The 20,600-nt window shown below is 40.6% G+C and overlaps 1 long non-coding RNA gene across 1 annotated transcript; it reads right to left on the bottom strand.

Annotated features, from left to right (window-relative positions):
• Nucleotides 1-7,745: 7,745 nt before the first annotated feature.
• LOC147437457 (uncharacterized) lies at nucleotides 7,746-14,271 on the bottom strand. Its single transcript, XR_015184874.1, has 3 exons — nucleotides 14,156-14,271; nucleotides 12,279-12,364; nucleotides 7,746-9,154 (listed from the first exon to the last, which is right to left on the bottom strand). It is a non-coding gene; the product is annotated as an uncharacterized LOC147437457 (long non-coding RNA).
• Nucleotides 14,272-20,600: the final 6,329 nt, after the last annotated feature.

Below are 20,600 nucleotides of genomic sequence, written 5' to 3'. Positions count from 1 at the left end.
AAGTGGTGTGCTTGATAACACTTTGCTAAAAAAGGAGTCCCCTTTTGGCCACTCAAGGGCCATAGAATTTGGGTTGACGACATGTACTTTGAAGTTTATCAATCGGGTACCTAGACGACAAGATCCGGCTTGCGGTTTAGGATGATTTGATGATCATTGTCATAAAATCTAATATCTAATCAACCCAAATGATTTTCTCATATTAGACTGATCATGTAATGTGGGAGAATTAACGGGAACAAGGGTTAAGATATAAACATGTGCTTATAGATCTACCTCAACACGGGGCCAATGGTTGTTGAGGTTGCCTATGGTGGATCCCACTGAGGGTGTGCCATGGCTAGATGCAGGTTCAATAGAAGAGAGAGAGAGAGAGAGAGAGAGAGAGAGAGAGAGAGAGAGAGAGAGAGAGAGAGAGAGAGAGAGCTTGAAAAACAACACGCTTATTGATTGATAATCATTTTTGTGTGTAAACTCCTTACAATATAACTAGCAAAGCTTGCCATGCATGACTTGACTTACAACTAAACGTGACCTGCATGCTATAGGGCTTGTACCCACGAGCTAGACACCGGACAAGTGGGCTTGCATACCCAACAACCCCCCCTCAAGCCCAAACACTGACAATGGACTCGAGACAGACAAACCATGGTACAATCATCTGAAACCATGAGTAGAAGTCCCCCCCTTGACTATAACATAGGTGTGTGTGTACTTCCCTCAAATAACCATCAGTGTGAGACATCTGTAACCATGAGTAGAAGTCCCCCCTTGATTATAACATAGGTGTGTGTGTGTACTTCCCTCAAACAACCATCAGTGTGAGACATACCAGAACTCGACCAAACAACAAAGGGTGGTCTTACCATTTTATTTCATGGCAGTGTCTATAACCCGTACAGTTTTGACATGATGACAACTGACAAGCATGATAATGACTGACAACAAATAATGTAAAAGGAGGCTTTGACTAAAACTTTATGATGGTTTTGACAATAGACAAAAGCTGACAAAACTATGACACTAAACTCGCTAAAATAGTTGGTAAAAAACTTGTACTGTAATTTCGAAGTAGATTCTTCTTCGTTCTTGCAATTGTCGATGTGTTTGAGCATGTTGTAAAGATTGCTTGGCACTTGGAACATGCCTATGCACCGCATGTATTGCAAATGCAGGTCTACACCTATCATAGGTGACTTGCTTATCACGTGAGCTATGGTGTTGGATGAGCCTTGTTGCTCTTTTCCAGCATTACTTTTATCAGGCATAATTACTGCCGCCGTCGAGCCGATGAAAGTGCCACAAGATTCTTTCACTTCCGAAATACGCCCGGCTATGTGACTCGTAAATTCTCCTCCTACCTCATGCTGCAAATCGAGTATCGATCAGAGATTACGCGAGCATGGGAACCGGGTCTTGATTGAAGCCAAATAAGTGGTCAATTTTAAATAAAACAATGCGAACACACAAAAAATTCTTCGGCGTTTTCTGTAGCAGACGGGCGATGACGAGTTGACAAAGCAGGAGCCTGTAGAGGCTGAATCGGTAGGTGATGAAGGATCAAGAATCACATATGAGTGCAAGGTGCTGCTAACGAGCCCGAGATATGAGGATTCTGCGCAGGTCCAAAATTTGGGCTGCTCCTCTACAAGCGGCTGTACCCATGTTGCTGTGTTGAGAGCTGAGGTCGGGTAGGGCTCTGATACCATGTGTTGGGGTTGCCTATGATGGATCCCACCGAGGGTGTGCCATGTCTAGATGCAGGTTCAACAAAAGCGAGAGAGAGAGAGAGAGAGAGAGAGAGAGAGAGAGAGAGAGAGAGAGAGAGAGAGAGAGAGAGAGAGAGAGAGAGAGAGAGAGAGAGATTGAAAAACAACACGCTTATTGACTGAAAATCATTTTTGTGTGTAAACTCCTTACAATATAAATAGCAAATCTTGCCATGCATGACTTGACTTACAACTAAAAGTGACCTGCATGCTATAGGGCTTGTACCCATGAGCTAGACACCGGACAAGTGGGTTTGGATACCCAACAACGACAAAGGGGCCCAAAAGAGAGATGGTCTATCAAAGATCAAGGCTAACTAATGGAGAATAAGACCTTAGGGTTAGCTTCATTGAAGACCTCCAATAATTAGTGTAAAAGTCCTTTGACCTTAGGTAAGCTAGGGCTGAGCTTGAGGTGGGAACCCGGCCCAAGCTTGAGGTTCTTGTCGTGCTTGATGATAAGATGCTTGAGGTGCTTGATGACTAAGATGTTTGAGATGCTTGAGGTGCCTGATGATTGAGATGCTTGAGGTGCTTGAGATGCTAGGGCTGTACTTGAGGTGAGAACCCAGCCCAAGCTTGAGGGGCTTAAGGGCGAAGCTTGTGGTGAGAACTAGGCCCAAGGTTGAGGGGCTTGAGGGGGCACAAAAGTCAAAGATAATCCCTACAAGGAGGGGATGAGCCCTACAAGAGGGGGGATGAGAGAGAACACACACTCACACACTCACACAAGGCATGATTTGGTACAAAGGAAGCAAAAGGGACACTTCTCAAGTTCCTCCTCATGTTGCCTTCATGGTTTGCCTGAAGCCTATTGGTTGGCCACCCAAGGGGTCCAATGATAAATTAGAAGATTTAATTAATTGTTTTTATATTTATCAAGTCCTCTCTCTCAAAGGGGAAACGGGGACACTTATCCTCCCAAGGCTACCCTTGTTACTTGATTTACCTCGTGCTTGTGATTGGCTAGGCCTGGAGGGGTCCAATGAGCTTCAAGCATGAGCTACAAGGGGGGGTTGACCAAGGAAGCTAGGGGCTTGCTTAGGGGGTATACTTTCCCACACACACTCACACACACTCTCATTGTGTGAAGTGCAAAGTGCAAGAGCTCCCTCTCCTTCTCCAAGCAAGTAGAGAGGTTGAGAGCCTACACCAACACTCTTGGCTATGGAGTGCAAATCCAACCAAGAGCCATGCTTCAATGCTTAAGCTTGCCATCTTCTCCATCTTCATTACTATGCTATCATGTATGCTAGCAAGAAGAGTGATGATAAGCGAGGAACTAATTCTTTCTGCTATGAAATGTTTCTTCTCTTCCCTACCCTCATTCCCTGCTAGCTCTCTCCACCTTTGAAGGTGTTTGAGGTCTTGGGACTGAGGCTTGGGATAGTGAAAGCTTTCCTCAAATTTTATGTTATGCTTGTGATGCATGAAGCTTTCCATCTTCATTGCATCATCTAGGTCACAAGGAACACAAAGATTGTATTGTAACAAGTCTCTCTTGATAGGAGAAATCATAATACAAATGTCTATTGGAGGGGGGACCGGCTCCACATAAATCCGGTCCTCAAATGTTGTCATGTTCTCTAAATTCTCTCTCTTGCAAAAGTATTGTTCATGCCAAGTTAACTAAATGCTATGTTTATGTTTCTACCATCAATTATGTTCACCTGCTATGCTCACAAAGTAATTTCACAAAAGTACTCTCTCTAATTTCCGCTACTCTCAAGTTAATAGGCCAATTCCATTACAATCGTTGTCTTGTCTTAGTGAGGATTTCTGTGGTGGGCAACCCATGGGGAAAGTTATTTTCTTTGCGGATGAATGGGCCATGGTTCTTGCAATGCCTAAGCTTTACTTGTGCTACATCGTGCTGAGGCATGGGAAAAGAGATCACCCATTGACTGCTTCTCGTGAGAAAATTTACCCTGCTTCAAAGTGAAGTTTTGCATGGAATTAAAAAAGTCAGTAGGAGGTAGAAATGATTTTTTTGAAAAGGTACATTAGTAGGGTGTACCCAATATTGAAAAATCTTTTTAATAGGAATCCTCAGAAGATGACGTACAACTATTAGCAGACCATTCGTGAGTATGCAGTGCTCTATTTACAAATAGAGTAGAGACGGTCCGACAAGGCCGTAAGATGTGTTGGTCTAAGTCGAACGCTCTATGAATCCAACACCTAGTGTGCGTGGGTTCAATTCCTCAAGGCTTCTTTTGATTTGAGTGAAGGCTGCGCTCCAAATCCTAATCAAGAGGATTTTTAAGGAAAAGAGAAAGGAGTGGGATGAGAAAGTTTCTACCCTCGCCCACACCCTCCTTCTTTATTAGTAGCTTTATTATCACTCTTTTGCTCACGATAACATTGAATCAATTTTATGATAACAGCCAGTTTTTGTAAACAAGTTCCATTTTCCTTTAGCATTATCAATTTTGAGCATTCAGGGTGTCAATTGCGTGAGTTTCCTTGTGTTGTACAATTTCTCTTGTGCTTTTTGCACAACAAGAACTTGGTGCTAACTCGCCTCACCTCACAAACCCATATCCCTGGACATCTTTGGTGAACCCGATATGAAACAAGCCGGGGTGGAATTTTTTTATAGAGAAAGGTAACAACACTGCAGGAGGCAGCAGTGCAATAGATGATACATCAATTTGCTGCTTCCATGCAGCAATAGCAGCAACAATATGTTAATCGAGAGAAATTTTGTTTGAATAAATATAGACAAGAAAAATTTTTGTGAGGATTTGATCAACCAAATGAAGTTGAGATACAGCAGGCAAAAAAGGATAAAGCAATAGAAGAATATTTAGATAGGATTGTTCTAAAAGGGGCATGTTTGATAGATATGATGACAATGACAAATACCTTGCATGCTATAGGTCAAAGATGAGGATTTGATCAACCAAATGAAGTTGAGATACAACAGGAAAAAAGGATAAAGCGATAGAAGAATCTTTAGATAAGATTATGTTGAAGGGGCATGTTTGATAGATATAATGACAACGACAATACCTTGCATGCTATAGGTCAAAGATGGATTTTAAGGGAATTTTATGTGAGTGTATAATCAAAGAATTTGAACAATTAGTAGTTACAAGATTATGTGAGAAAATACATAGACTTATTGTTTGGTGCTTATGGAAATAACTTGCTAAATTTTGAAGAAGTTATTTTAGAAGTCGGTGATCGGCATATGTTTTTCCTCAAAAACAGAGCAAGATGTTTTTGGTTTAGATGTTCGAGAAGAACAGGAAGATCAAGGGCTATTAAAAAATCAGGGTGGTATGAAGAAATATGGGAAGAAATTTATGCAAACCTCAAAGAAAAGGAAAATCAAGAAGCTCATGAAGCTCCACAAAGGGACGAGTACACAGAGGAGAAGAATGAGAGAAGTTTACAACTGTTGCTAGATGGACTGGCCATATACAAGGGGAGAGTCATGCAAGTGTATGGGTGCAGCCATATGCAATTGCATATGCATGAGGGTAAGGCTAACTCTGATGATTTTGTGTTGATTCAAATTCTACTTTTACTCTACAAGAACTCTTAAGTTTGCAGATATGGATGTAGAGTCTCTTCCTTATGAGGGGCAAGATTCTTCACTTGATGCAGCTTTGGGTTCCATATGAGGAGGGCATACAAGGTTTGACTTTCATAGATAGCTTAAAGCAATGAGAAAAAGCAATTGATGAAGAACTTATGTAGATTCTAGATGAAGCTTTAGAAGATTTCAAGCCTAGCAAAAATAATATGCCTTGAGTTTTTTAGGTACCATATAACACTATGTATTCTATAGACAGAGATATTTCCTTGCTGCTTGCTCATGCCTCTCATGCGAGAGGGGGTGATGTTGATTTAGCAACATTTATTCCAGAGATGGAGAAGTCTACCAATTTGATTTAGTCTTATCGTTTGAGAGAAGCTACCTGACATTACTTGCCACCAAACATTGATTAATTCCACTTAAAAAAATATCTAGATTGGAATCCTGATGCATGTGGATATATGGAATGTTGTGAAGATATGATCAACATTTTTTTTAAGTACTTGATGTCTTTTGATCCAAGTGGGAGGCAAGTTAGCTATGTGTTTATAAAATTACGTGACATGTTATATGGGCAGTTGATGCCGTTTGATCCAAGAGGAGATGGTTATGTGCACGGTCTTGGGGGGTTAATCTATATCCTGTATCATGATGCTTATAGGTTATAAATATTTATTAAATTTTTAATGACACAAATTTGGATTTATGGGTTACTGGATGCTTGTGTTCTATGATGGAAAAATTTTGAGCTTTCTCTATCATCCTATGCATGTAAAGCCAAGGGGGTGCATGTGAAGCCATGGTGTGTGCACAATAAGAAATGCAGGAAAGTGAATGGGATGACTTGGATGCGATGACATGGAGATGCATGAAAAGGGGTGAAAGAGAGCCACCAAAAGCTACAAGGGCTGCTTAGGTCAAAAGGATACCAAGGGCAGGGTAGTGAATGCTACCAATACTAGAGAAAAACTGAACATGGAGATGAGCAGCTGGCCAAGTAGGGCAATGTGCAGGGCAAAGAGAGCCGTAGGGAAGACATGAGAAGAGCGGGTTCAGAAGAAGGTGCCTCCAAGGTGTGTGCAAGAGAAGGGGCTGATTGAGGGTGCCTCCAAGTGTGTGTAAAGGAGAGGGCACCGCCAAGTGTGTGGGGAATCCGGAAGGTGTGTGTGTGCAGGCAGAATAAGGAGAACAAAGCCAAGGTGTGCATGAGAGAACATGTGAGAGTGCAAAGGGAAGTTGATGGCACAATAGAAGAGGAGAAGAAAGGAAACACTGGAAGAGGGTGGCGTGTAGGGCATAAGACACAAGAAGATCTAGAAATTTTCTCATGTAGGAAAATGAAGCCTTTTTCAATGTTTTTCATACAATGCATAACATCATGAGCTTCTGTGAGGGAGGCACCGCATACCTAGCTAGGTACGATTGGGGGCAGGGGACCGTCGGCCCGGTGAGCGGGTCGGTGCCCACCGAGCCGGCGGTCCCTTGCCCCCAATTGTACCTAGCTAGGTATGCGGTGTCTCCCTCAGAGAAGCTCATGATGTTGAGGTAAGTCATAATGTGGGAAATATTGTGAAAATTTGTCCAAAACTTCTTGTGAGAGGAGGGGCAGCCCATGCAAGCAAGAATAGCATATGCTAGCGTTGAAGGAGGGGGTTGACTTGGGTTGCTTTGGGAAGGTAGTACACATAAAGGATCGCCAAGGGAGAAAGGTGGGATGCCCGTGACACGAAAGGAAGGATGATGGAGGGAGATTCCATAGTGGTGGACAAGGAGAGAAGGGAGAGCAGCAAGCCAAGCTTGTAGTAAAGAGTCTCGTAGCAAAGGAGCATGCTTCCCATTGCACAATAAAGGGGAAGGTTTGTTATACTCATGTGTACTATTCCATAGTGTGTGCAGAAGGGAGGATACTCCATAGGAGCAACCAAGGGAATTGAAAAGAAGAGAAAAATTTGCTCACTTTCATCAAAGTGTCCCCCCCCCCGCCCCCCCTCCCTTTCCTTTTTTGTGAGAAGGAAAGCAATGAGGGTCGCTCTCTCTCGAGGATCTCCGTATCTCTCTTTGAATCGGGAGCATAAGGGTTTTTTCCCTTTCTTGTGCACGACAAAGAGTCGAGGAAGGCTGAGAAGCCATAGGCTACATTTTTTAAGGGGAGGAGAAAGGTGCAGGGTGAGGAAGTTTGCACTCTCCCGCCACCCCTTCTTTGTTACACAAGAAGATTTAGAGATTTTCTCACGTAGGAAAACAGAGTCTTTCTCAGTGTTTATCATACAATGCATAACATCATGAGTTTCTGCTCGAGAGGCACCGCATACCTAGCTAGGTATGCAGCGCCTCCCTCACAGAAGCTCATGATATTGAGGTAAGCCACAATGTGGGAAATATTGTGAGAATTTGTCCAAAACTTCCTGTGTTAGCAGCTCTATTATCACTCTTGTGCTCATCAATATTACTTATGACAAAATAGTGTTGTTAACAGTCAGGTTTTGTAAACAAGTTCCAATTTCCTTACATAATATCAATTTTAAGCATATAGGGCATCAATTGTGCCAATTTCCATGTGTTGTGCATCTTCTCTTGCTCTTTTCCCGTTGCGGGTAGCTTGATGCTGACGCGGATCGCCTCACAACAAACCCATATCCCTTGATACTGGTTCAACGGTTGGAGTATTGTGACTGAGGTGAAAGTGTTACATTGGTCACAGTTGTGTGCAATTTGTGGAAACCTTTGGCCTCCCTGCCCAACCTCCCAAAGGTGCATGGTTCACTTTTCTAGCATATCATCATGGTGTGATCCTGTTCTATCGGTGGTCAAAGTTACCATGTTTTCTCAAGTGGTCTTTTATGGTTTGCTTCTTTTTGGCCATCTTTGGGGTCTTATGCGTCTCAGATTGGGGTGGCAAACCCCTTGAGGGGGTGGCTCACATGACTAGCATGTTGTTTAAATTGCATATAAATTGGCAGTTTGATCTGGTTGGTTGATATCTTGTATGCGTAGTTATGAGCTTCGTCCTTATCTATGTTTGTTGATATCTTGTATGTGCAGTTATGGTCTTCCATGTAAAAATCCCTTGTCTATGGACTCGTTTATGTGACATTATGTCTTTTTGATTTCTATCTGTCATCCATGGCTTGACTTGGGTATGTTTTCTTTTTGCTACTATGCTTTTTTTTTCTTCCAAAACTCACAATATGTGAGTGTATAGAATTAACAAAAAAAAATTACATATATACCTCAAGCTCATGTGGAGCCTTGAGGGACCACATATTACAACGAAATTGTATCATGCCTCATATAGAGCCACTCCATAACCCACTTCAAGGTCAACACAAGCCTGTTATAATAGCCGTGGTGGCCCAAACCCACTCGTTTGAGTCCTTTCCTTTGCCAAATGCTACAACTGATTCTTTGCTTTCCTGTATAATCTTTGTGAAGCAAGCAATTATAGGAGCATCCTCAAACACTCGCCTATTTCTAACCTTTCATATTTGCTTAAAGTAGCAAAATCTAACTATTAGAGTGCAGACCAAAAGAGTTTTGCTTTTACTCACCCTTCCTCCTAGGAATAGATTGTTCTAGAAGAACCCTATTCCCCAAGTCCTTTGAACCCATTTGCATATTTTCCCTGCAAATATGATGATAGCCAGACACTCCTTGAATAGGTGCAAGAGGTCCTCGCTTGCCATTCTGTAAGCTTGAGCATCTAGTAGAGCCAATCCTCTGACATGAATCTTTACTCCTGTAGGTAGAGCCCCCCATTAAACCTTCCAAATGAAGATCTTCATTGCAAGCAGCCATTGCGATGTCCATATGTTGTTCGCTATCGCCAACCATCTTGACTCTGGCCATTGTTTCCCACATTGCTTGTTAAGGGGAGCGAACCAATTTGATGAGTCCATAAGAGTAAAATAAACATCCTTGATTTTCAATTCATAAAAGTGCATGCACTTGAGCCATCTCCAAGATTTCCGCTCGAATTTAGAATGATCTACTCCACTCACATTTGTGAGCATGGCTCAAAAACAAAAAGTTTCACTCATTGTTAATTGTATCCTAGCTCCGTTTTTCACTAAGGCTTGTTTCAAAAAACCAAAAAGAAAAGGAGAATTAAAATGTAAAGTGCAACAAGCTCATAAGCCTATAATGGCATTAAAAAAAAAAGCATTTTTCACAACTCACAACTATGAGTAGAGATTTATATTAGCATAATATCAATAAAATTTACAACACCTCCTGCTTGAAATGGGCCATGGATGACAAGGATACTTAACAATTCACATAGAAGTCTATAAGACTACCCTTTTTTTTCTGTTAGAGTGTCAGAGGTGCTCGGATGGGGAGAAGTGACAAGATACTTCTGCAACTCCATCTCTCATTGGTCTCCGTGGCTCTCAAAGGTGGGCTGTATACAACTTAACCCATTTTGGAGAGAGGTAGCTAGGAAGGTCAACAATAAAGGACTCAATCATCTAGGCCATCTGTGGGACAATGAGAACAGGAACTGGAAAGATGCTGACCTCCTGGCTATGCAATTTCTTCTAAATGAGACCGAAAGACTTCTGGTTAGAGTCTTAGATGGGTTGGACATGTATTGTATGTCGGTGTGCGAGTCTGTGCTAAAATAGAAGGCTTGGTGGTGGCCTTCTATTCAAACAAGACCAAAAGACTTCTGGTCATTAGAGTCTTAGATGGATGGACATGTATTGTATGCTAGTGTGCGAGTCTGCATTCAAATAGAAGACCTAGCGGTGGCCCAAGAATAGACCTCTATGCAAACCGAAGACCAAAGACATGTATTATTGTCTCTTGGTTTTAACATATCCCTCTGGGGTAAGAAATGGCCGCAATGTGAATGGTCGTTACTAACAACATTTGGATCCCTCAGTGGCCTTGGACAATGAATTTTTTTCTCTGGAAAGTACTACGGGGGGCTATGCCGAGAGGAGTGAAGCTAGAGGGATTGGATGTGATAGGTGTTCTGGCTTCAAAGTGGCAAGTGAGGACCTGGTGCACCTCTTCAAGGAGTGCCCAACTATAAGTGGGTTGGCAGGGAAGACATGCAAATGGATACAAAAGACCTGGAAGACAGGGTTCTACAAGAATGACCTAATCCTGGGTGGCAGGGGGATGAAAAGCCAAGTGCTACTGATTTGCATGCAAATTGTCAAATTCTACTACTTCAAGCAAATATAGAAGGCCAAGAATTGTCGGTTCTTTGAGAACGATCTATCATGTGCGTGCTTCTTGGAGATCATGCAAGAAAGTAAAGAACTGATTGCTTCATTTTGTAAAAGCAAGGACCTTGATGAATGGTATTGGGCCATCAATGCGATGCTGGGCTACAAATGAATCTCTATAGCAAATCGGGGCCAAAAGTGGTAAGGCATGGAATCTGTAGTCCACTCGAGCCAAAATGAAATAATGCACTTGAATAGGCTCTAAAGCTCGCGAATTGGCCGAATGTAGACCAAAATCAAAATACGTGTACGAAGAGGGTCTATGCGTGCAATCTGACTCAAATTTGGCATAAATCGAGCATAATCAAACAAACTCTGACAAAATCGGACTCTCCGGGTGCATCAACGCTAAATGTGTCTATTCTTGCGTAAATGCGCGTGAATGAGGCGTGTCACGGGTGTAGGGTGTGTGTGTGATGCAAGGAGAAGAGTCACGAAAGAAAAATGCAATTTTTTAAAAGCTTTTTTTTTAGTTTTTATAAAAATATCTAGAAAGAAAAACAACAAACAAAATGTAAAATTATATAGAAAGGAATAAAACAAAAATAAAAAAGTAAAAAATTCAAAAGAAGAAACGAGAAAATCAAATGCAAAATTTTTATTATTATACATTTTTCTATGTTTTTGTGTTTTTTTGGAGTTTGTATGATTTTTTAAAGATCTTATTGAGTTTTTGATTTTTAAGGAATTTTTTGTGATTTTTTAAATTTCTTTTTTTGATTTTTTTCTAATTTTATTTGAATTTTGTATTTTTTGGGGATTTTTTTTCTAATTTTTCTATTCTTTTGGGTCAATTTTTGTGATTTTTTTTTGTTTTTTAATTGAGTTTCTCTGTTTTGGGTTTTTGTGAATTTTTTGTTTTTGTTTTATTTTTATTTTCTCTTTTTATTTTCTAAATTCTCTCTCTTTTTTTTTGAGCTTTTGCCCCTTTTGTTTGAATGTTGTTTAATGTGTTTTTAATAAATGTGAAATGAAAATCCAATCAAATAAAAATGAAATGAAATCAACTTAAACTAAAATGAAATTCAATTGAAATTAAATCAAGTCAAAACTAAAGAAAATGAAATACAATGAAATTGGAATCTAATTTAAATGAAATTACAACCAAAATGAGATCCTTTTAGTGAAAGCAAAGTCAACCAAATCATGATGCAACGCATGGCGAGGGAGAAAAAAAATGCTGACACCGCAGATACAGAGGGAGAGTGGGAGATAAAGGGAGCGTAGCGAGGCCAGCCAGACGCACAAAAAATGAATGAGAGAGAGAGAGAGAGAGAGAGAGAGAGAGAGAGAGGCCTCCTTTGATGTGATTGACGGCAGCAGAGAGAGAGAAAGAAAACACTTTTATTTTGTCTTTTGTGTGTGTGTGTGTGTGTGTATGGGTGTGTTCCCTCGAGTGTGTGTGAGTGTGTGTATGAACGTGGTGTGTGTATGTGTTTGAATGGTGTGTGTGTAGTGTGTTAAGTGTGTGCACGGGTGTGCGGGTGAGAGTTCGGTGTGTAAGTGTGCGTGTGTTTGTTTTTTAAGGTTTTTCCTTTTTTTTTCTTTTTGTATATATATATATATATATATAAAATTGGGTTTCAAAATGCTTTTTTTGGGGGGGGGGGGGGGGGGGATTATTTTTATATTTTATGTTTCATCCCTTGTCGACATATGCTTTATGTCTTGCCAAATGATCAGATAGTAGAAAAGGTAATCTGTGGCACCCCTTGGACTCAAACTTACAACGTGATTCCACATTGGGAGCATGATACTTTGCAAGTGAAACACTCGACGAGTCACACATACTTGCGTTATGCCTTGGTGATTTCCTGTACAAACAACAATTTGACGAATTACAACAATGTTAGTGGCAACCCTAGGAGCTACCAATCCAATAGTGCATGCAAGGAACGAGGCATGTTTTGATATTCAGAAAACTTCTTTAGAACAATGCTAAACACATTTGGATACCCGAAACACACAACCATCACTACACAACAACCACGCTGCAAACATCCAAGCCACCCTATTTAAAGACTTGATGGGTATGGAGAAAGAAACACAGTCGCTAGTTAGCCAATTGCTTTCACACAATTACCCTAAACTAATTTTTCTTTTTTGATATATGTGGACCATCTATCCACATTGCCACAGTCCACCAATCCACGCCAATGGATTTGGTGACCCAAAGTAACTACCCCGGTATAGCCCACCATCAAGGAGCGAGCATTCCACTTGCAAAATCTCTTGTTTGGTAAGAAAGCTCATGAAACCTCACCGGCAAACACCCTTGAGTGTGTTGTTCAAGACCCTCCTCTTGCACCGCATATTGCTTTGAGCAACATTGACATCCACTACATGATAGAGCCAATCCAGGATATGCATCGACATGATTTCTTAACCCATGCATGCCACCATCGGGCAGTCACCAATCATCTAGAAGGACTCCATCTAGGAGGGAGGGAGGAGAAAGAACACATATCGACTGGATATAATAATCACATGATAATCATGGGCATTGTTTTCAAACTTGACTTCTAACTTTTTGTAGCTTGTATGTGCAAATTTTCAAAACTCTTATAAATGTCCATAATATGAGTTAATAATAAAAATTAGGGACAAAAGTTGAATATGAGATCGGATCAAGTATATATATGTAGATATATGCATGATAACCTTACAAAATAAACACAATTTTTGCTAATAATGGCCATAACACCCATAAAATGAGAAAACTAGATAAAATATTGGCCAAGTGTAAGTGAGTAAGTTATTTTTGAATTTTTGGAGTCAAGTTTGGTACTTTTTAATGATTTTTAGTCATCTTCTTCATTTTTCTTAATAAAACTCAAAAACAAATACGGAAGAAGGTTGGAATCAAATTTTGACTTCAAGAGCCAAATTTTAAAATTCCATGAAACAAGCAGAAAAAATTAGGATCCATTTGGAGGATGTCACCAAGAGGCCTAATGGACCAGGTACTCAATCTGGAGTTATTTGGTAGCAAAAGGCTTCCAAGTATTAGAATTCAAAATTATTTGACCCAAGATTATACTACATGAACTAACAAGACTACTAGGCAAGTTATAAATAGGGGAAAATTGGGAGTCCAAGGTATATATCCTCTAAGTTCCTAGCTCATTTTTCGTTGTCTTTGTGTGTGTGTGCGCGCGCACGCACGCGCGCGCGTGCGCGCGCGCGAGAGAGAGAGAGAGAGAGAGAGAGAGAGAGAGAGAGAGAGCGAAATTTTGGGGCGATGACTCTTATGCAGCTATATGAACATTTCAATGCCTCTTGCCCATTGCAGACATGAGAGGCAAGCTCCTAACCATAATTAAAAGTTTTTTTAAAGTTGGGTTAGAGCGTGGAGTTAGCATATTGGGCCTGGCACAATGTAGAATTCTGGGTAGAAAAGCTCATTCATCGACTAGGATCACACCAAACTCGAACCGTGGCATGCCCGTATTGAATAGAACCCATGACTAGGCCTAGAGTCCAAAAAGTATCGTTTTTTTAAAAACCTAGTCAAGATAGGTGCACTTATTTAAAATGCCCTATTGTGGGGGGTGAAATTGTGCTCAAATGTTCACACGACACTCACCAAACTAAAAAAGCCTTACATATCTAGGAGCTCTTGAGTCTTGAGGCGGTCACCAAGCTAGCATATTATGCCATCAGCCACGAGCCGGTTCATGTGAAGCTTGGGTTCGCAACTGGTTGGCGGCAACCACTTGCAAACAATCTTTGTTCCCGTGAGGATTTCCTGGCAGTGAATGCGAAAGTAGTTGGCAACCAACTACGGGGATGCTCCTTGTCTCGGAGGTGGAGCGGACTGGGAAATGCAAAAAACGACGAGATAAACCCACGCCTTGATTTGGCACGACACACTATTTTTGTGTTTTGCTGGGATAGGAATACTTTTATTAGTTAGCTTTTTGATTTCTTCAAGCAGAGCAAAACACTCCGTGTGAATTAAAAATGCTTTGTTGTTGCATCCTTCAGAGCATGTAGACCATCTATCTTCAAGTCTTGCTCAAAATTGTTGGTTAATTAATTGAGTGGAAAATGATGAGCCACCACCACCTCCAAGGGAAACACGGACATCTACAAGGCTAAAAAGAAAACTGGTCATAGTCATTGAAGTAGATGAAGAGGCCACTATTTTGGTAGCAGCCATAGCCACCCAACAAGATGAGGAATCCGATGAGGATGTTGCTACTAAGGAACAACAGCCAATGGATACTAAAGATAGTAAAAAGAGAAAGGCCAAATGGAAGCAAAAGGTGGAAGACAAAGAGACAAAAAGAAAGAAAGCGCCACCACCTATCTAAGCCGAAGAACCCATGCAAAGAGATACTCATCTAGAACAGAAGCGCAAGGCCTACGAGCTTGAAAGGGTCTCCGAGGAAATTATGAAAACTTTTGGCAACCAAACCCCGTAAACTTGCAAACTAAAAACCCTATATTCCGACAAGATGAGGACCCCCAAGCTTGGATCAACCGTATCTATGAGGAGGAAGAGGCTAGACGGTGATGGACACCATCTAGCTTCGATCAACCGTATCTATGAGGAGTAAGAGGCTAGACGGTGATGGACACCATTTTGCTTGCGATTCACAAGCATTATACCCTCTACTAAATCTTCTATATGAAGCTTATTAGTATTGTACATCGTGTGAGTGCGACCTTTTTTACTTGGTCACCATTCATGGGGGTTATTATTGTACTTGCTTTGGCTAGCCTTTGTCGATTGCATCCGCAACTTGAGTACAAGATGCAGAGGATGGCAATTATATAAAGAGAAGAAAGGAATGAAACCAAACAAAGCTTTTTCGTTTTTCTGGCAAATTGCACAACTCCCACGCGAGGTGACAAAGTGCGTCCGTGTGAGCGCCAACGAGTCACTTGGCCACATTCAAACCGATGACCCTGGTCACGAAGGATGAATGCTCAAACAACCAAGCTATGTAGAGGAGTCCTTGCAAGGATATTAATGGAATGTCATGCTTAGTATTCTTTCAAAAATAGAGGGGATTGAATTCACAAGGGAAAGGGGTCGTGAAGTGGGAGACTGCATGAAGGGAAGGCGGGTGACCTAGAACTAGTGAGGAGACAAGAAAAGGGGGTGGATTGCCATAAGAAGGGGAGAATGGTAGTTATGGGTTGGTGGTGACTAATTGAAGGTTGAAGAAGAAAGGGGTATTGCCATCCTCGACTGGCCTTACTTGGCAGGTGAAGGCCAGTCGAGGGGCATTGTAGGTCATTTCTTTTGAGAAACGTTGCAGAAGGGGAGCTGAAGATCAATCAAATCGGGTGGAGACTTGGATGCCAGGGAAGAGGAGAGCAAAGATTCTTTAAGGGGAAGTCAAAAGGTTGTTTAGAAGTTGAGCGAGTCGAAGGGAAGTCCAATTTGGGGGGGATCTTTCATAGCGCGAGACCTCTCACAACTATAGGGATTTATTTTCATATCAAGACAATGGCATTGGATGGAAAGCAGGTCATGCTTGCAAGCTACTAAAGGGGAAGCTGGCAAGGGGTTTGAGTATGGCAACCCAAGTAGGGGCAGCTCCAGGGTGGAGAGTGAAGGGTTCAAAATGACCTCCGACTACTAGAAATCAAGTAGAAGGGGCCAGGTGTAAAAGAGGTTTCACTACCTTTCTTTCCAATCCCCTTGATATCTTATATGTATTACCTTGCAGCTCAATGGTACATAGTGTAGAACTTTGTCATCTTCTCTAAAGCTTGGGTATGCTAGCGAGATAGGAACAGCGAGATGGAGTTGTTCTATGAGAGGTTTATGAAGGCATATTGTGAAGTGGGCTATTAAAAGAGGCAAAAGAGTGTGCATCGTCGTGTTTGTCTCAAGGTTTCATCAATGGAAACATGGATGTTAGGAAAAAAATGTGGCAACCACCATTCAAAGAGCCAAGGTAATTGTTGAAGAATAGCACAAGTCTAGAGAAAAGGAAAACATGGAAGAAGTTAGTGTGAACACTATACCTCCTAAAGTGACACACATGGAGGTAATGCCACTTGGGACTCCCACAAAAGAAGAAACACATCCTTCTCCAGTGTAGCCTACTCAAGCACACCCTTTTAATCTTTAAGATATGGTACATAGCATGTTATGTGCTCACAAATTAGTGAAGAAAGCACTTCAGTTGCCACTCCGATAAGATTTTGCCTTAAAAGGAGAACGAGGAGCAATGTGATGCTTAGAAGAAACATGAAATAAATGAGATGAGAAAGAAGGCACCAACGCACCAGGCTTCACTTCTTCATAGTATCAAAAAATATTTCAAATTTCCTCACCATCCTATAGAGAAGATGAAGATGGAGATATACGATAGAGAAAGTCATGTTTAGAATTAGAAGTTGGAGCTGCATGTTAAAACCACCTAAATAGAGGTTTCCAATGCTTTCATTGAAGAATACATTACTATGCATGACTTTACCACAACACGGGATCAAGGAGGAATGAAAAAAAGAGAAAATAGATAGAAGACATGGCTAGAGAGATGGAGAACCTCTCAAGAGAACATGCAGAAAAACAAAAACACTTCAAGGAAGTAGTAGTAGAGGCTTTGTAGACTACTGGACTTGCTCAATGGTTGCACTCAATGGTTGCAAGCACAATTAGAGGTTGCTAATGTACAACTAGTCCCAAGCTGAAGCATGAAGCAAAGACCAAGACGAACTCCTCAACCTCTTGAAAACCAATCTAACAATGCTCACTCTACAAGGAACCAATCAAGACTACCAATCTCTTGAAGATGCCTATCTCAAGGAGTTAAGCTTCGGTGAATGAATAAAGACTATTATGTTGTATACCATGTCGATGGTTTTTCATAGCACATGGCTTGGTGCACATGAGTCACTTAATGGGCTTGCCATTTTTAGTGGATATGACCATACACTAACAAATATGCAATACCCTCCTACTATATTTATACATGAATCATATTTGAGGATGTATCTCCTCCTTAAAGGAGCTACACATATAGTAATTCACACGCACTCATCACACTTGGCACACAAATCATGCACAATGTCTTGTCCCCATCACATACTTGTAGTAGCTACCTTTGCTAATCATGGCTAGCAATTCAACAAGAAACACCACTCATCAACCTACACTGCTCAAGTATAGAAACTAGTTTGATACGCATTTTTCAAGTAATGGAATCCTCACATACAACCAAAAGGACATCATGACAGTGACATCACTCTAGTAACTTGGTATTGAGTTGCTAGTGTCAAGTCATGCGTGTTGATTGGAAAGTTATTGATAGGTACAAGACCTTGATGTGGATAGTATAGCATTGTCAAAGTGTTTTCTCTATTTTTACACACTTATTTCTATAGACTTTTCTTGCATGTGTCTTGGGTAGATGTAGGAAGACGGAAAATTCTTTGTTGTACAATTGGCCTCTCTCTTGTGTACAAAAAAAAAGAAGCATTGTGAACGCATGGCTTAATGATGGATTCCCTAATGTTACTACTTGATATGTATGAATAATGTGTGTCCTTCGGGCTTACACATACACGGTATGATATGGTGGTTGCAAAAATAGTCAATGTTTTGATGATAGGATTATGTTTTGCACTACATCAAGAGTATTCATGCTAGGTGACACAATATGGAAATGCCATGCATTGTAAACAGAATATTTAACTCAAAAGTTTCTAAGTTCAAGGTTTATGGAACTACAAGAAAGGAAAGGTTTTAATAATACTATTACTTTTGTAATAATCAAAGATATGTTGATTTTGGGCATTATTGGAACTATGAACAAAGAACATACCTCTTATCCTCGCATGAAAAACTAAAAATGGCATATGAAGAAACAGAATTGAATATACCTATATTTGTGGGAAAAATTAATTATTATTCTATGTATTGATGGTTGCTCCCTTTTCTAACAGGTGGTTCATTGTGCCTGAGAAGAATGGAGCTTTGCGTTTCATACAAGACATGTAGCTTGTAAAAAACAAGGTTACCATTAGGAATGTCGGGACAAGATCAATTGTGGATGAATTTACATAGGCATTTGCAGGAAAGTCAATTTACTCAACGAGAGATCTATATTCAAGGTACGATCAATTTTAGCTAGATGTAGAGAGTAGAGATTTAACAACCATGAAAACACCTTTTACTCAACGAGAGATCTATATTCAAGGTACGATCAATTTTAGCTAGATGTAGAGAGTAGAGATTTAACAACCATGAAAATACCTTTGGGATTGGTAAGGATGTGCATCTTACCTCAAGGAGCAACGAGTTTAATTGCACGTATGATAAATGGGACGAGAAAGGTTCTATGTGACTTTATTTTTCAAATCACAATGCCATTTCTTAATGATGTGCCCATCAAAGGATGTGAGGAAAAAGACAAACATGAAGCTATGGATTTGATTGGGTGCCTAAGTTTGTTACAGACCATATCGAAGACTATGAAAATATTTTGTCAAGGCTGGAAGAAGTTAATCTTATACTATTAGGATCAGAGTATGTATTTAGAGGTAATGAAGTGTTGATTGTGGGGCATATGTGTGGTCCTTATGGTAGAAAGCCTTGTCCAAAAAAACATGGATGCGATCAAAAACATGAAAGAAACATATACAACTATAATTGAAGTTTAAAAATTTCTTGGTGCTTGTGTCTTCTGCCTTGTTTGGATATCACATTATGCACATGTAGTAGATCCTCTTTATAGGCTGTTGAGAAAGAATCAAAAGTTTTAACAGGAAGAAGAGCACACAAAACCCATGAGAAAGCTGAACAAGCTACTTCTTTCATCACTTGCCTTGAGAAAGGTAGATTATGCATGTGAAAGACCTATCATTGTTACAATGGAGGCAAGTCCTACAGGGATAGGATGGGGAATAGGGCAAGACAATGATAAAGGAAAATGGTATGTGGTGAGGTTTGGGGCCAAGGTTTTGAGTTCTTGCCAATGAAATTATGCACATGTAAAAGGGAATTATGGGGAGTGTTCATAGCATTGACGTGTGACAAGAAGTACTTGATAGGGGCATCAATGGCTATGCATATTGATTGTTTGCCTCTTCTTGGAATGATTATAAATTGTTTGAGTCCTGACATCACTATGCTATGATGGATAACCTACATAAAATCCTTGAATCCCTTCAAGTTCAAGCATATTATAGGGACAAACAATCCAAAGACAGATATTCTATTTAGGGCAATGTATGAAGATGAAAAAGACATGATTGTTGACGAAGATGATGTAATCATGCATGTAGCTGAAGACGGGCGGCCACACTCAATTGAAGACTGACTAAATGATAAAAGAAGAAAATACTATGTAGTCATTCCTTGATTAAGAAGACTTGTAATTTCACTTGTAAATACTTGGGGCTTGCAGAAGTTTCCAATTTTGTATATTATTTTTGCCATTAGACTGAGTAGGATTTCACTTTGGAACATGAGGTTTTGTATTTGGAAGGTATATATACCAAATTCTAACCTTAATAACCCCCCCCCCTTTGTTGATTCTATGAAGTGTCTGTGAGAAGCGTATTCTGTGTACGAGAGAGAGTGAGAGATTATCTTGACACTACGTGGACACCGGTGGTCAGAATCGAGTACAGAGAAGTGCAACGTGTTGCCTCCGGAGAGAGCTACACGCCAATACCCACACTGCACGTGTACGACCCGGCTTCGCAAGATTGATCCGCGAGCTATTTCTAGGGACTCGGTAAGCAAACGGTGTTTTTTTTTGCATTTCAACATATCCACGCATTCGTATTGAGTAAAGCTACACATTAGGCACCTTAATTTTCAGAAACGTTGATCTGCAAAAACCTGTCAAACATCCTACGTGATTCTGCACTGGGTGTTTATGAGTAGGGTTTTGGGTCACGACCGTAGGGAGCGTGGCCTATTAGTGTTAATAGGATATCCCTCAAGTTTCGTAGCGTTTTGAGAATGTCTAATGGGTATTTGGCTCATTGAAGCATTGTAGGAAATCTCCTCCTGTGCACAATAGTAGGCTATAACTTAGACATTGGGTAGAGACCTCTGTAGGAAGTAGTCAATAG

This window comes from Adiantum capillus-veneris, chromosome 17 (genome assembly GCF_014529385.1).
Source record: "Adiantum capillus-veneris isolate H3 chromosome 17, ASM1452938v2, whole genome shotgun sequence".
NCBI lineage: Eukaryota > Viridiplantae > Streptophyta > Polypodiopsida > Polypodiales > Pteridaceae > Adiantum > Adiantum capillus-veneris.
This window is presented reverse-complemented; position numbering and strand designations above follow the sequence as displayed.